The sequence below is a fragment of the Mirounga angustirostris genome, unplaced genomic scaffold, assembly GCF_029215605.1.
Source record: "Mirounga angustirostris isolate CCGP_5_RB_7025 unplaced genomic scaffold, mMirAng1.0.hap1 SCAF_3, whole genome shotgun sequence".
Lineage (NCBI taxonomy): Eukaryota > Metazoa > Chordata > Mammalia > Carnivora > Phocidae > Mirounga > Mirounga angustirostris.
The window spans coordinates 109137217-109155846 of NW_026991711.1; the positions used below are offsets into that span (position 1 = coordinate 109137217).

Sequence of the window (18630 nt, forward strand, 5' to 3'; positions counted from 1 at the left end):
GAATCACTTTTATTGACCCCAAAATGTATGAAATAATACCTTATGTAGGCCATTACATAAAATCATCCTTCATCCCACTTCAGTATAACAAATTGGATACAATGAATGGATAGTTAGTGTAGCTCATTCCTTTTTTTTTTTTTTTTTTGCAAGAAGCTCTTGAAAAAGCCAAGAGAATAAATATAACAGGTAAAACAAAATACAGTGTTGAAAATTTGCCTCTCTTCCCACTGTCCGTATCACATATTCATTGAATGTGTGAATCACAGAAAAGATAGAAAGGCAAGATAGTAACATAGAAAGGAGCTACTGGGGTGAGCTGAGCAGATATCCAGGAGTGTGTGCTTTGTGATGCATGCTGGCAGCACAGGGATGTTTGGAAAACTAAACCTGTATTTTGGCCAGAAGAAAGACAGAACATGTTTGGAGAGTTCAGCACAAGAAAGGAGAGAAAGTTACAGAGCAGGTGCCATTGAAGTGATTAACTTCTACAACAGGAGCAGGAAGAATTTGAAAGTGACTCTTAAGAAGATATGGTGCAGGCATACTGGGTATTTACCCCAAAGATACAAATGTATGGATCCAAAGGGGTACGTGCACCCCGATATTTATAGCAGCAATGTCCACAATAGCCAAACTGTGGAAAGAGCCAAGATGCCCAACAACAGATGAATGGATAAAGAAGATGTGGTATATATATACAATGGAATATTATGCAGCCATCAAAAGGAATGAGATCTTGCCATTTGCAACGATGTGGATGGAACTGGAGGGTGTTATGCTCAGTGAAATAAGTCAATCAGAGAAAGACATGTATCATATGACCTCACTGATATGAGGAATTCTTAATCTTAGGAAACAAACTGAGGGTTGCTGGAGTGGGGGGTGGGGTGGGAAGGATGGGGTGACTGGGTGATAGACACTGGGGAGGGTATGTGCTATGGTGAGCGCTGTGAATTGTGCAAGACTGTTGAATCACAGACCTTCACCTCTGAAACAAATAATGCAATATATGTTAAGAAAAAAAAAAAGAAGAAGGAGATAGCAGGAGGGGGAGAATGAAGGGGGGCAAATCAGAGGGGGAGACGAACCATGAGAGACGATGGACTCTGAAAAACAAATGGAGGGTTCTAGAGGGGAGGGGGGTGGGAGGATGGGTTAGCCTGGTGATGGGTATTAAAGAGGGCACGTTTTGCATGGAGCACTAGGTGTTACGCACAAACAATGAATCATGGAACACTACATCAAAAACTAATGATGTAATGTATGGTGATTAACATAATAATAAAAAAAGAATTAAAAAAAGAAGATATGGTGCAGGCAAAGCAACTATTTTATAATTTTTTTAGAGACATGCAATGATTTAAACTCCTTTTCCATAATTTTTGGCTGTTGGGCTGGTATATCCTTGATTATGACTTTATATTTGAACTTGGCTTCAGTGTTCAGTCCAGCTTTATTTGGGCCCCACAAAGATAAACTAAAGTTTAAGGTGGTCACAGAATATGCAAGATTGACATATGAGGGACCACTTAACCTTATGCTGTTGTAAAATCCATAAATATTAAACAGTACTTACTGTTAGCAAAAAGAGTCATCAGTCCAGTAGGCATAGAAAGTAGATTCAAAATATTTCATTCAACATGCTTATTTTAGGCTATAATTTACCAGTTAATATTATATTAGCTATTAGTTTAAAATAAAGTGATAAAAATACACTCTAATTTTTTTTCAATTTTATTTTGTTATGTTAGTCACCATACATTACATCATTAGTTTTTGATGTAGTGTTCCATGATTCATTGTTTGCATATAACACCCAGTGATCCAAGCAATACATGCCCTCCTTAATACCCATCACCAGGCTAACCCATCCCCCTCCCTTTTCCCCTCTAAAACCCTCAGTTTGTTTCTCAGACTCCATAGTCTCTCATGGTTCTTCTCCACCTCCGATTTCCCCCCCTTCGTTTTTCCCTTCCTATTATCGTCTTCTTTTATTTTTTAACATATAATGTATTATTTGTTTCTTTTTTTTTAACATATAATGTATTATTTGTTCAGAGGTACAGGTCTGTGAGTCTTCAGTCTTACACAATTCACAGTGCTCACCATAGCACATACCTCTCCAATGTCCATCACCCAGCCACCCCATCCCTCCCACCCCCCACCACTCCAGCAACCCCCAGTTTGTTTCCTGAGATTAAGAGTCTCTTATGGTTTGTCTCCCTCTCTGGTTTCATCTTGTTTAATATTTTCCTCCCTTCCCCTATGATCCTCTGTCTTGTTTCTCAAATTCCTCATATCAATGAGATCATATGATACTTGTCTTTCTCTGATTGACTTATTTTGCTTAGCATAATACCCTCCAGTTCCATCCACATCGTTGCAAATGGCAAGATCTCATTCCTTTTGATGGCTGCATAATATTCCATTGTATATATATACCACATCTTCTTTATCCATTCATCTGAGGATGGACATCTTAGCTCTTTCCATAGTTTGGCTATTGTGGACATTGCTGCTATAAACATCAGGGCGCACGTACCCCTTCGGGTCCCTACATTTGTATCTTTGGGGTAAATACCCAGTAAAAATACACTGTAATTTAAAGTGAGTAAGTTGCCTTCCCATATTAAGATTTTTGGATTCTATAAATGAATAGATACTTAAAAACAGGAGAAAATAATTCAGGAAGGAATTTAATAAAGATTTGATCGGATGCCAAGTCTCTTCTACCTCATATGCACCTAAATGCTGCTACAGTGCAGTGAATGTCTGTAGCATTTATGTGAATTGACCCTAAAATTAGCCACACTTTAGGTACTATGGTTAGGTAAGCAATGTGTTAATTTCAAACTGTAAAATGCTGACTAAAATGGTAAAAGAGTCTTCTGTTCAGAGAGAACAACAAAAAAATGGATAAAATATGCATATATAAAAAGTCTTTTTTAAAATCAGCAGGTGGACCCCTATATTTTAGAACCTACTCGCAATGGGATGTGTATGTTTTTAGCAAGGCGTGAGACAATGCACAAGAGTATAAGTTACCAAATGTGTATTATGCTACAGTATCCTCTTTAGCACCTCACAGTTAAAAAAAAAAAAAAAATCCCTTAATAAGAACCTGTGATATGCCATTACTGTGGAGTAAATTGATTTCAAGGGAGTAAGTAGTTCAATAGACTCCATAGTTTATAGTTTCCTAATATTCATTAAGTACTTAAAATATCTAGTATAGTATATACAAACAACCACTAAGCTGCAGCATGTGTATGTGTGTATCTTTTAATTAAAATTTTTGTTTCATTATATTTAAGAACAAAGCAACAACTAAGGTGACCACACAAATGAGACAGATGTAACCAATGACTTAAACATTCTCTAAGTTCTCATAGGGGTATTACAGGTCTTAGTTAATTACAATCTCCAGGCATTAAACCATACTCCAGTGGCTTTTAGGTTTATTCAGTTTCCAAGTTAACCCCTCCTAAAATCAGAAAATACCTCCTTCAAATTTGTATTTTTTCTTTGAATTGGAAAGGAGCTTAGCTAATGCTAACATTGAGTATTTAATACATGTAATGCTACATCTTAACTTTGTAAATTTGATCATTTTTACAAACAGATTAGAAAATAGATGTTTGTTGCTAAATTGTTGCATGTAGCATCTCTGGATTAGAATCCAACCCCAAGAAACCGGAAGACATTACCATGTCAAGATCACTTGGGATCCAATATGAAATTACTTTGTAGTTCCATTCAATGCCTGGAAAACAGTCCTATGTATCAGCAACTGTGAAAACCAAGGTGACATTAACTGGAATTCATTGTAGGTGCCAGATCTTAGTCTACTTAACTATCCTTTCTGTGCTAGACTTATTTTTTTTTTTGAGACTTTATTTTATTTACTTGAGAGAGAGAGCAAGAGAGCTATAGAGAAAGCAGAGGGAGCAGAAGAAGCAGACTCCCCACTCAGCAGAAAGTCCAATGATGCCTGGGCAATCCCAGGACCCAGGATCATAACCTAAGCATATGGCAGATGCTTAACCAATCTGAGCCACCCAGGTGCCCTAGTGTTATTTCTTATAAACCCAAATAAATAACAATTGTATTATACTCACATTCCCTTTTGGAAAAGTTGACAGAACTCTATAGACTTGTTTTACTTAGTTCTAGCCACACCGTCCTGTATGAGAAGGCAGGAACATTATCAACAATATTTTATGCAAAAGATATTAAGGGAGAAATTTACCGATTTGATGGAATAGCAATAGATTAATCAAAGAACACAACTTTGTTCTGTATCACACTAGGACTAGATACCAGAGAATGTTTACCCAGAAAATAATCTCACTAAGGAGTTTTAAGTAAGGCACAGGGAAAGTAGAATATCCCGAGACATAATCTGACAAGCAAGGTAAAGAAATCATTTCCATTATTCACATGACCCCAAATAATGTGTACTCTACAAAGGTTCTTTTGTACCAATTCTGATTCCAATGTGATATTAACTATGCCGTAACCATTTACCATATGTTATAATCCATTTGTTCCAATAAATGAAGCATAAACCTCATATCATGATGGGAGGAAAAGTCCCTGACCACAGAATTCAGTCCCTGACTCCTGGCTATGAAACTAGATGTTTCTATTAACTCATTTATTCTTAAAATGCATCAGCTCTATGTTACTATTCCATAGAGCCCTTACGAAGTCACATAAAACAGCAGATGTAAACTCTTTTAGAAAAAAATCTGGCGGAGTGACTATGCAATTATTGACCATTATAATTTCTTATGTGCATGTTTAGACAAACCACTAGATTATCTTAGTCCACAGTCTGCTGTGATTATCACTACAAAAAATCTGTTTTCCCAAGAATCCTGATGTATCGATTTTGCCTAGTACAAAACTGGAACTTCTCATGCTAGCAGTCCTTCTACTCGAATGTAACACTTGGAGAAAAGGGATGATCTCTTATTCATAGTGTCAAACAGGACCTATTTTATAAGAAAGCTTTCAAACATATCTGTTAGAAAAAGTAATCAGTGAAAATTTCATTTTAAAGTTCTTCATTTTCTTTAAAATGATGCAGTTCCATCATGTTTCAGTTGAATGCTTTTGACCCATTTCACACATGAGCAAGGCATTTGAGTTGATTGGTATTTATAAAGAAAGCATCGCATTTTATTCTGCAATGTAGCACATGTGCAAAAAGGAAAGCAACAGTTTAATTTCATATAATATTTTGATTTGGGGATTAGCAATTAACATTTTAAAGTTAGATTACTGATTTGAAAAATTATTTGGAAAATCATATCTGGTACTTTTCAATTTTAAAGTTGCTAAATGTAGAGCTAAATAGATCTTTACATTTCAAAACTTAAGTAAGCTAGTATGTATTTTGAAGGACATCAAAATGATTTAATGTCAGCATACAGAGAGCTATCTATTGAAAAAATGCCGCAAAAAGAAAGTACATTTTTAAACCATATAATTACCATTAAATTAAGAAGTTAGTTGTTTGAAGTTGGCTCTGTAAATCTTTATGAAGATTCTATATTACCATTCTGTAGCACTCAAATATGGCATTCAGGATAAAGAAGACATCATGTACAAATGTAAATAATGTAACAACAACAGATTGAGTTTTTGTACTTCTTGTTCTCTTTACAATCTTGTCATGAGGATAAATCACATGGTGTCACTTTTTCTCCTTACAAGTCCCTGAAAATGAAGCATCGAAGTCTAATAATTTTCCCCATCTAAATTCTCTACTTTTTAATGTTCTAGAAGAACAAGGATAAGCGACAAAAAATCTTACTCTCTTGCATGGTCCTCTACCATCAGCAAATCAAGAGTACGTAGATATTCTCCTCCTGCTCATATTCCTCTACCTCACCACATTAACTCTAACCTGACAAAGATAAAGAAGGAAATTTGCTTGGGGTCAGATGTAGAAAGTGTGCTTTCAATAAATATTTTCAGTAGTTTCAAGGACATCATCAAGAGTGCCACATACAGGGGCACCTGGGTGGCTCAGTCCTTAAGCGTCTGCCTTCGGCTCAGGTCATGATCCCAGGGTCCTGGGATCGAGTCCCGCATCGGGCTCCCTGCTCAGTGGGAAGCCTGCTTCTCCCTCTCCCACTCCGCCGGCTTGTGTTCCCTCTCTCGCTGTGTCTCTCTCTGTCAAATGAATAAATAAAATCTTTAAAAAAAAAAAAAAGTGCCACATACATTTAGGCCTCATTGAATCTTAAATCTTCTTTGATGCTCTGTAATAGAACAACTGCATTTGTAAACATTTAGGGAAATGTTTACAATAGTTCAAAGGGCACTGATGAATTTTAAAGAATATTTGAATTACCAAAACTATTCCATAGTGTTAAGAATTACTTAGAAGTAGATATTACAGGAAACTGGCCCATTTGAGGATTCTTAAAATGTTCCTTTAATTTCTTTTCAGCTTAGAAAACATATTTTACTTTTATCATAAAAACTCTCAAATGTGTATTCATTTTCAGTTTTTAAGACCCTATTGTAACTTTAAATACAGAACAAACAAAACCTGAACTCTACAGTTTAAAAATCTAAGTTGTCTTGAACAGGGACAAAGTTAGTAAAATAAATAAAATTACTCTTTTTGTTATTATCACTCATAGAAGTAGAGCTATAGTAAATAGATGAATAACACATTGAGAGAAATTATAGAGTCAACCTTAAAGTTAAATCAACCTTAATTTACTTGGGACCTCATATTATTCTGAGCAATCTAAATGGACTAAGTCACGGCTAAATGAGAAAACAAAGGAGAAATGCACTCTAAACAGCACTACTGATAACTTTCAAAAGACATGTAATTCCAAAAGTTGGAATTCATTTTTGTTAATTCAAGTAGATCTTCCTTAATTTGAACTCACTTCTCTCCTCTAAACATACTGTTGACTCTTTCTTTTTTTTTTTTTTTTTAAGATTTTATTTATTTATTTAACAGAGGGAGACACAGCGAGAGAGGGAACACAAGCTGGCAGAGTGGGAGAGGGAGAAGCAGGCTTCTCACTGAACAAGGAGCCCGACGCGGGGCTCGATCCCAGGACACTGGGATCATGACCTGAACTGAAGGAAGATGCTTAACGACTTAACCACCCAGGCGCCAGCACAGTGGCTCTTGCCATGACGGATGATTTTTTAATAAATGAACAGGAAATGAGCTCTCATGCAATAACTTAGTGCATTTCTGCTTGGAAACATTATTTATATAGAATAAAAATGCGAAGAAAACAGGTTGATATCCAGTACATATATATAGTCACTGCAATCTTCTGTCATACGCCACAATACATAATGATGGAAAACTCATTATTCAACAGTAATGCATGTGCAAAACCAGATTCAACATGGTTTCTTGATTTTATTGAGATATTCTAATCCATATTTTCCTTTGATGGCCATCATCCCAGTGGGCTTTATCTTCAAAGGGTAATTGGCAATAGTAGTTTAGAATATGACTATAAGGCAGTACAGTTCCATAAAGCAATAAACCCATTTTATTCTAAAGCCTGTATTTAACATTAGAGGCAGATAATATGATTATAATAGTAACGTGATTTGGAGGATAAAATATTTTCTGCTTCAATCTCAAACAGAAATTTAATAGTTAATTGATAGTTTAAAGACAGGCAATCTATCATTTCTATATTTCCTTAGCAAGCTTATTTATTTCATGTGTATAAAACATTTTCCATGCTATTTTAAGTATTAACAATCCCAAATCAAACTGACATTCATTGGGATTTTCTGACACTGGATTCCTATTGGTAAACTGCATTTGCCAGACCAAATTCTTCTCTAAGCCTTAGATCTCAAATGGCACCATTGTGCTAATAAGCACCTTTCCTCGATTTTCAAAATAATTAGTTCCCCCAAGTGGTTTACTTCAGATAAAAGAATAATACACTATCCCCACAGAATTCGTTCCTTTTCTAAATGATTTAAAATTCTAAATTTGCCATAGCATTTAAGGTCCAATAGTATAAGTGCGTCAGTGATTGCAAAGTTTCTATGGCAACAACCTCATTATAACACCACTCCCCGGATAGTAACCTGGATTCTAAGTGTTAGAGAGATGTCAATTATCATGGAGCCTGGTGAACTAGAGAACTAATGCAGTCTATATAAAAAAGTTGTTGATTTTAATTTCATAAACAATGCAAATGTGTATGTTACCATAGTGATTACAACTGAGATTTTCTATATTTGTAAACATTATGACTCCTTGATGAAACCACTGTAATTTTTTAGACTAAATTTAAGGACAGTTGGTTTTATGTTACCTATCTAAAATTGGATCTAACTATGAAAACCTCAAAGGAAGTTTAGGGTCTGTTGTTTAGAAATCATGACTTTGCCTTAAGATATCAGGCAACCTAGGCACCACACTGAAGTGCTTACAGAACACAGATTCTTTGTGAAGTTACCACTGTTTCAGTCAAAAATATATTAGCATTGACATTGCTCTGTCAACAAACATTTGATTCAATGGAGAAAGACAACACCGACATCCAGAGTCCATTTCCAAAGTGAATACCAGCTTTTTAGAAACTAACATCTGCTGAGCCCCAGTGCTCCAGCTGCCACGGAAAGCAAATTTTCCAAAGTAAATCTGCCCCATTCATTTCTTCCAGGAAGTGGGCATTCAGTGATTGAAATCTATTAATGCTTATTTGTGATTCATTTAAATCTATGATTTAGAAAGTTTAGTTGACAGAAATAATGAATAACTACAATAATATTTTGGAGACTGCATTGCATTTTAAAACAAGTGAAGATAATTGTAAGTGAAAAATGAAAGAAAACTGCATACCTCAGTAAATGAGCCATTAACCTCTCACCTTTTAAACCAGAAAAGAAATCTCGATGGTAATAACCAAGCTTCTTTAATGACTCTACAACATGATTATAAAATTAAACTGATAGTTTGAGATTGATTTTGGTTCTTCGTAAGCTATTTCCAATTTAGCCTTCCTCTTATAAGGACTCACTGTCCCGCCACCCACATATTTCTTCTTTATTTTGCTTTGAGGACAGTGGGACTCAAGGATAAAAGGAGAGAGAAAAGGAGGGAAGGGGGCAGTAATTTCCAGGGGGCACTTGGGAGGCTCAGTGGTTAAGCAGCAGACTTTGGCTTAGATCATGATCTCAGAATCCTGGGATGGAGCCCAGAGCATGGAGGCCAGCAATGGGCTTCCCGCTCAAAGGGGAGTCTGCTTCTCCCTCTCTCTCTGCCCCTCCCCCCACTCATGCTCTCTCTTTCTCAAATAAATAAATAAAATCTTTAAAAAAAATTTAAGAAGTAATTTCCAGGATCCTTTTGTAGTTCATAAGTATAATGATTGGGTGTTCATGCTGTTGTGTGACATGCATCTCCTTCCAACACTTGTTATGACCTCATCCCATTACTCATCTGATGTGAACTTGGAAAAAGAAATTTCCATAGGCAAATTTATTTTTAAATTATTCTTCTCTTAATTGAACTTACTCCAAAATTGTTTTTTTTTTTGAGGGGGAGGGCGCATTTGGCTTGTGAACTTGGGAAGGGAAGTGGGGATAGGTGAGTTAATGGGCTCCAGAATTTGTATTTAAAGAAATAAAGGATCAATGTAGTCTAATTCATTCTCAAACAGTGGTGACTGCTCTGTTGATGTGGACCAGAGACAGGCTAGACTCCTCAGCAGTATAGGTTGGCGCTGGACCCTCTCAAATGTCACTTCAAATTCATTCACTAAGGAACATAAGTCATTCCTTTGGGAGAAGTCTAGGTAACATCTAAGTTACATAGATGATCTGCATGATTTAGATTGAAATTGGCTACATTCATATTTCATAAAATTGAAATACAAGACATGTTAGTGTGTCTCTCTGCATATGTTATACACATTTTGATATGAAGCATATGTTAGACATAGTCTACATATCTTATACACACTCAAATATAAAACCTGTTTTTATATATATCAGTGTGTGTGTGTGTGTGTGTAAATAGATAGATAGATAGACAGATAGATAGATAGATACAGATAAAATAGAATTGTGGATGATTCTTTCAGTCCTAAAAAATCCAAATGAAGCTATCCTTCAAGGCAGACATAGATAGCTTGCTTAATGTTCTATTGGTGCTATTAAGAAAACTATTTTTAAATATTTCTCTTACAGTTACCTTTAGATACAACCTACAACTTAAAATCTGTTTCAAAATTTGAAAGTCAAGGGGCGCCTGGGTGGCTCCGTCATTAAATGTCTGCCTTCGGCTCAGGTCACGATCCCAGGGTCCTGGGATGGAGCCCCACATCGGGCTCCCTGCTCAGAGGGAAACCTGCTTCTCCCTCTCCCACTCCCCCTGCTTGTGTTCCTGCTCTCGCTATCTCTGTCTCTGTCAAATAAATAAATAAAATCTTTAAAAAAAAAATTTGAAAGTCAAAACCAAAATAACAAGTCAACTTTATCACTTCATTCACATATCTCACCTCTATAAGGCTTCTGATTATGTAAAAAAAAAATCAAATTTACGCTTCAGAAATCAAGATTTGAAAGCATTGAGTTTAAAAGAAAATGCTGTAGGCTTTTAAGGCAATTCCAAAATAAGAACTCCCAAAATGTTTTGAGTGCATAAGCCATTATTAGAACAAGTTTTTAGCCTCCCGTGGGGTTCTAGCTAGTATCTATAGAGAAAAACACTTACATGTTTCTTTTACTTTTGAGATGTTTGTTAAAAAACAAAAGTCTGATAATGCTCTACTGTCATGACATTGTATTTTATTAAATATTAATATAGTTTCAGCAGAAAGCTACATTATGATGTTATAGTTAAAAAAATGAAGGCCTTGGAGATTGAAAGATTTGAGTTCTAGACTTTATGGAACTTTGACACTTACTGTTTGTTGAACTTTCTGTGAATCTAAATTTCCTTCCGTTTGAAATAAGAGCTGATATTTTTACACGAATGTTGTTTAGAATGATTTAAAGTATGTGGAAATGTGTTTGAAAGCCTACAGCAGTGTCTCAAAACAGTAGCCATGTGTATGCTACAGACACAGCATTGTGAACCATTTTGCACCCCAATCTCTTCCAATTTCCCCCAATTGTCTAAAAATGGCATCAGAAGGAAAACATGAATGGTACTCCAGGATACTTCACTCTCATTAAACTCATGAAGTCACTTCACAAGATCTGGTAACCATGCCTATGGAGCCAAAAATCAGGACGAGGTTCCTATCACCTTCTAGGTAGAAAGAATGCTACTGCGGATATAAATATTTTGAAAGCATCCAAAATTAATCATACTGATTGCATACTTATAGTTACTTAAAGAAAATGCTGGTTTATAAATTGCCTGCTGATAATAAAATTTAAAAAGCAAATCTTTTTTAATGAAACTCATGCCACAAAATTGAACCATGAAAGAGAAAATAGAGTAAGATATTTTACATAGAAAAGAAGACCCCCTAAATTTATTTGATGTATTTTTAATTAGGTATAATGGAAAACCTGATAATTATACCAAAATAAAAAATATTAGCAAACACTGAAATAGGCATGTTTTAAAAGATAAAACTCTTACATTTGAAATTTAATTAACGTGGAAATAAAAAAGAACTAAGAATAATTTGGTAGCTAATCACTATTGTAATTACTCCTTGAATTTCAGGGCTTATGTCTCCTAGGTGTAAGTGTGTCAATATCATTTTTTCTTTCTCAGTTGTGGGGAAAGGATACATATGATTCACTGGTATGAAGTGGATCCTGTACTGTGGGGAGTTAGAGTCTTCCTCCAAAATCTCACGGACTTAAAGATCTGTAGAGAGTTAGGGGTTAATTAATGTATTCGTTACTTTAAACACCATATATTTTAATATTTGAATGACTTTACTAACAAATTATTCAAGTTGTAATTTTTAAGTCTTAATTTTCACGTAGAAGAAAATAATTATGTAAATTATGCACATTAATTATGTAAATTAATTGGGGGGAATTACTTTCATAAAATTGTTTTGTTGTTATGTATAGCTTTAGTCCCTGGAAACCCAGAAGATCATGCTGTTAAATTAATGTATACACAAATGTATAAACTGTTCCTTAAATATAGACATTACTATTTATCTTTCTTTCCTATTAGTGATAAACCTAGTATCATTATAGTCTTTCTTATAGTGATAGTTTCATTAATAAAGAAACCCAGCTCTGTGTTCTTTGTGTTCTTTATGTTCTTTGAATATATAAAAAAAATGCACTTTGAGTTTAATGTGATTATTTGGTTTTGGCAGCCACCTAGGAAGCTAACTAAAGTCATTTGCGGTGTACAAATTTTCCAGTTAAAAAAAAATAATAAAGGAAGAAGCCTTAGCCAAACAATTAATGAAGTTACAAGCAAATTTTTTGTCTTTCACAAATGCCATTTAACATTCTAATCTTGCAAGAGATGGCCCAATGATTTTTTATAAATACGTATACACTGAATAGCACAATATTTTAAGCTGGAATATGTCACAAACTCTAATGAACACAATATGCCAAATAAATGACATCTCTGACCTCATGCTATTGGCTGATTCTTATATACCTGCTATATATAAGGAAAAGCCAAATTAAATATTGTGCCGATCCAGGATTCATTAGCAGGATCTATCAGCTGTGTAAAAGCTTCCTCCCAAGTATCTGATCAGTACTCTGGTGCATACTTGTTGAGCTTCATTTACAAGATTGTCAGAAAACTAAATGTATTTTCACAGCACCCTCCAAATCTTTAATCAAATAATGTCTAATGAAGCCAAAAGGCTATTTCTCAATTCTTCTCCACTTCCTCTTTCTCCCAGTAGGATATTTACGAAGATAGCAAAGAAGATGACACACACCTTAGTGGTAAGAGGAGGGATAGCTTTAATCCACATACTACCAAATGAAAAGTTCAAGTGCCATTCTTCACTTCAAGGGGGACTTGAAGGAGGGATTTGTTTTATTACAGGGTCTACTAATGCCGGCTCTAAATCCCCATCATTTCACAGGAGAGTTTATAAAATCCCTCTTCCATTTGTGAAAAGGAAACTTTCACAATACTGATGCACAAGATGACATTTATTGACATTAAAAGCCTCATCAGTTATTTCTCAGCAGTCTTTATTCCTTTTGCAGAGGGGTTTATTGTAATGTTTGGCATAAAGGAAACTGGCACTCTTTGATTTAGCGAGGTCTGGTCTGAAACCAGTACTCCAAGGAGTTTCTTTAAAGCTACCCATTTTCCAAATATTGGATTGAGTACTGTGGGTGGCTATAAGGGTCAGAGATGAGTTTGATTCAACACAGGGTCATAAAGGTTTTTAAACATATTCTGCTTTACACTTAAATCATTAGGGCTGCATTTGCCCTCAAGCCCATGTTAGGCAGCAATACATTCAAAATCTGTCTCTTCTCAGCTCACCCGGGCTTCTTGGGTCTCATCTCAGGAAACAGTGGCTACATACCTTCTCAATCATTTTCTCAGCCTTATATTCAACCAGTCTTTTTTTTTTTTTTCTTTTAAGATTTTATCCATTTATTTGACAGAGAGAGAGAAAGAGAGAGCACAAGGAGGGGGAGTGGCAGATTGAAAGAGAGAAGCAGGCTCCCGGCCTGAGCAGGAAGCCTGACCAGAGCTGAGGGCAGACGCTTAACAGCGCCCTGTATTCAACCAGTCTTTAAACAAGCAAGCAATGAACAATTCATACCTTCATTACTTAAACATCTGGAGAACTCCAAAGAGTTAGTGCCTACGCCTATGAGACGCTCTCAAATTGGGCTTTTTCAAGACCAGTTGGGGAAATAACTAGTTTTATTTACTTATCTGTCTTAAACTTCCTACCACTTCCAGATGTTACATGTCAGTGATAGAAATAAAAATGTATTCCCTACCCTCAGGGAGCCCAAAAGATATTAACATTGGATAACAATAGCAACAGTTCCTGGCAAGTGCTTTGAGGGAAATCATAGGCTGATTTGCAAAGATGGGAAAGGGCACCAAGCCCACCGGACTAGAGATGAGCCCAAAGCAGAGAGCAAACTCCAGGTCATCTCTACCCCCTGTGCTTTGGCAAGAAGGTCACATGTTATTCTAAAGGCAAAACTTTATTCTAAAAAAAGACCACCCATTGAGGAGGTTTAGACAGAAGATCTGTTTGGGTTATTTCAAAGGTCATTCTAGTAGCAGAATGGTAAATGGATTGAACTTCCTAGTTCTTTTCAATGAAAAAAATTGTATAAATGCCTACGTCCAGCATTGACAATGATGAAGATGTCATTTCTTCTTTGATACATTCTATTAAGGAGGGCCAGTATGGGTGGGATGATACTTTTCATTGCTAACTTTCATACAGGGCTATATAATTTGCAAAATGTAGAGTTTTGAAAAAATTCAGTTAAGAATTAAAATATTTTCTGTGCAATATGCTACATAGAATGAGTGATTTGGTAGCCACTTAAGCGTAAGAGACAAATCTTAAGTTCTTAAACATTTGGTTTGAAAGGTGATCAATCAAAATGTTATAATTGGTACAAGCTTACAAATTTCCAGAAATAATTCATTAATACTGAAGATTTTTTTTAATAAACCACAATAACTTTATATTTCAAAAACTTCTTCAGGGTCTAGAATTAACATTAAATCTACTGCCTAGCAATGGTTCATATTTTATATTATTTTATGTTTATGTTTCAATTATTAATACGACTATTTCTCTTCATGAAACATTTTGGATAACAGTGTCTTATTTCATGTGTTCCTTGGGGTTGTTTACTGTTCTAAGGCTCCTAAGGTTAAATTAGATAAAATATTACTTAACCTTATTTTCTAAAAGTACTTAGATTTATACAACATGAAAGCTGAACTTCTACAGTATCTCATTTCACTTCACTTAAGGCACTTGTCATCACAAAAAATGAGCTGCTGTGTTGCTTGTATACATATCTGCCACCCCTCGGAAGTCCTGTTTGCCACATTTCGGCCTCATTTTTTTTTTCTAACACAGAAATGATGGTTTTTCATTACTGTGTCACTCACACTTTTTCTTGTAAGTCTAATTTTATCTAGCATGTCCACAACAAATATTTTTCATATAGTAAATTATTAGTGAGTTGTGTTTTCCTGCCATCCATACAAGTAAGTTAAGGAAATGAGAATTAAACAAAAGAAATAAAGATTCCAAAATAGGAAACTGAAAAAAATCACAAAAGTGAACTGACTTTCTTTAATATTGTTGTGGAATAATTAAGTTTTAATTCTGTAAAACGTGCTATAGAATTTGGAAAGCACTTTGATTTTCTTACTCAGTTAAAGATTTTTATTTATTTATTTATTTATTTATTTACTTTATTTGAGAGAGAGAGAGAGCATGAGCAGGGAGGAGCAGAGGAAGAGCAAGAGAGAACCTCAAGCAGACTCCATGCTAAGTGCCAAGCCTAATGGGGGCTCAATCTCAGAACCTGGAGATCAGACCTAAGCCGAAACCAAGAGTGAGACACTCACCTGACAACACCACCTAGATGCCCCTTCTTGCTCAGTTTTAAAACAACACCATATAATAAGTTGTCATTTATTACATTTTACAGATACAAAAATTCAGTTTTGGAGAAAATATGTGATTCGTTCATGGTTACTCTGTTAGGAAGCAGCAGAAGCTGGAGCCTGGATACAAAGCAAAGTCTTTGACTTCAGGGCTACTCTATATTCCATTGTAATTTTATGCCATTAATACACAAAATATACCAGAATTTAATACCTTTTATTTTTTGTCACTTGGAATATGCCATTGCTCAGTGTGAGCAGCCTTTTACCTCCCTGCATCTCATTTTCAAATCCTGGATCATTTTTCATAGCATGCTAAGACAAATTCTAGAGTTTAATAATTAGTTTTAATAAAGAAGCCCTTGAAAAATCTAGCAGCAATAAAATATTTTCAAAGGTAAAAATTATATTATGTCTGATATGTACTAAGAGGTTTTACTGCATTCTTTAAAAATTGATTGCAGGAGCGCCTGGGTGGCTCAGTCGTTAAGCGTCTGCCTTCGGCTCAGGTCATGATCCCAGGGTCCTGGGATCGAGCCCCACGTCGGGTTCCCTGCTCAGTGGGGAGCCTGCTTCTCCCTCTCCCACTCCCACTTGCTTGTGTTCCCTCTCTCGCTGTGTCTCTCTCTGTCAAATAAATAAATAAAATCTTAAAAAAAAAATTGATTGCATATATATGTTAACTCTCATTTAGCTGAAATAGTTAATTAATGGAACACATACATGTCAGTATAAAAAAGTATATTATAAAGTTAATATAAAACTTTATATTTAAACTGTAATATTGCCTTAATTACAATAAACAGAGGTCTTAAGTGTAAACAAATGTCTTTTTCTGATTAAGTTGATTCACATAGTTGATTAATTGTGTGCAAAGATGAGCAAGAAAGAAAAAAGAAGAAAGAAATTTTGACATATTTTAAAGTATTTACATTTACCGTTATTTTACAATATTTTCTAGGCTAAAAAAAATAATACCACTCAATAAGGTTTGTAAAAATGCATACACAATAAAGATATATATTTTAATAAAAACAGATTCTGTTCCTAAGCACTTTGCTTTATTCTACTATTATAATTCTTAGACAAAAGTATTACACCCCAAGAATTTAAGGCCACAAATATATCTTAATGGTTCCAAAGAGTTTTCTAATATATTGTTTTTCTGAAAGTCAAACATATTTCCCTTCTTAAAAAAATAAGATGCATAAGATGGCTCAAATATAAAAATTAATTTACAGGGAGCTCTCTATAAACAAATATAGAATAGATGTGTTTTCTGAAGTGAATATTTCCTATGATTTTAGAGCCTCGATCATTACCTTAAATTATTTTTTCTCAAATAAGTTATTATTCATCTTCAATTCCACGTGAAAGAGCAATCCTAGATTTAAGGTTAGCTGGAAAATCAAAAGGAATATGGTCAGTCTCTTCATATTCTCTGCTAGGGGTGTAATTTGCAAGTAATTTATCAGTAGATATTTAATAATTAAAAAGAAAAACAAATTCACTAAAGCATGGGTTGCATATGCCACTGACTACTATGCTCCTCTTGGGAGAAAAAAATCCATCAATGAATGAAAGTAGAATTCACATGTTTAGAGTCCTTCTCATCTTAATGATTACTTCATGGCACCATCGTTCTCACTTCCTATAACTGCTTTCATTTGAAACACAAGCTATATGAGAATCTAAAGGACTAACGTATTAAAGTACTAAAATCAGACAAGGCTGAATGAGGACACTTGGACATCCAACACTTTTTCATTGATGACCAAGTGGTTGGGATATATACATTTTTTTTTCCTTTTTCAAATACCCCCTTTAATTGATCATTAGCATTTTTGTATGGGTTAACAAGATGAACTAAATTTTCAGTTACAGATTTTGGTTAAAACTGGCTTGTAGAATTTATTTGCCAAGGTCACTGGAGTTAGATCATTTGCATATTTCCCCCAACTGACTCCAGGTGAAAACTACTGAGCATGTCAAGTGGTGGGTGTCTCATTCATTACCTCAGAACAATTTATCACAGAAACTATGCTTATCCAAGAACTTTCCTAGTGAGTCTCAAGCACTGGTTTCCTTTTCAATGGATTTTTGAGAGACAAATATCTCAATTTTTATGTGATAGGATTCTTCTGTTACAAAACATAAAATACCTCAAAAAAAAAAAAAAAAAGAGCATGATGACCTTATAAGCAGCATGAACCTCAGTGGACTAGGAAAGAGTACATTTAGAGTGGACTTGGGGAGGAAACAACCATTTCCCAAAGATTGTTATTGCTTAATGAGATCCGTGACCACACATCCATTATGTGAGAAAACATGGTTCCCTGCTGGCTCCCCAAAGCTTGCTGACAGTTGGTGCTTATGATGTTAACTCACTTTAACACCCTAGAAATGTTCTAATGTCTTTTTCTCCTATTTCTATAATACTAGAGCAAGGCTTGAATCCACCATGTAGAAAATATAATAGCAAGATTAAAACAGTATAACTTGGACAGTCTCTATAGTAATTCTGTGTTGCTTATAGTAGCAACATAAAAGTAATGCTTATTTAAAGAGGGCATCTTCTTCTATTTTCAAAAACATTTTTTGTAGTATCTATAAACTGATCAGATACAAAAAATCTTCAACTATTGGCTTACTCTAACAAATTATGTTTCTTTAGTAAAGGAAACCCAAGATTAACATTGTACATATTTTGCCTAGAACTATTTGTCTTTATTGCTTTGCAGGAAAGCAAAATTTTAGCAGTTTTGGGTTTAAAAGACAAAAATAATGAAAAAAACATACTTTTAAATTTTCAGATTATTTTACGTAAAGAGTAGCTCTTCCTAATGACAAGTAAAGCGTGCCTATCAGGCATCCCTCATAGTCCCCCTACCTGGAGAGAAAATAATAGCATCAGCAGAGTACAGTGTTAACATTCAAAAATGATACCTGGTTCAGTCGTTTTCAAAAGCTGTATAGAATGATATGTGTCGTATTAAAAGACACAAAGCTAAGCCTTGATTTTCTCTTCATTCTGACTTTCT

The 18630-nt window shown here is 34.9% G+C and overlaps 1 protein-coding gene and 1 non-coding gene across 2 annotated transcripts in view; one reads left to right on the plus strand and one right to left on the minus strand.

Annotated features, from left to right (window-relative positions):
• The window catches only part of LRP1B (LDL receptor related protein 1B), a 1839752-nt gene that overhangs the window by 1801579 nt on the left and 19543 nt on the right, over nucleotides 1–18630 (minus strand). The gene's annotated exons all lie outside the window — the stretch shown is intronic.
• Nucleotides 9365–9469, plus strand: LOC123840119 (small nucleolar RNA U13). Its single transcript, XR_006789927.1, has one exon. It is a non-coding gene; the product is annotated as a small nucleolar RNA U13 (small nucleolar RNA).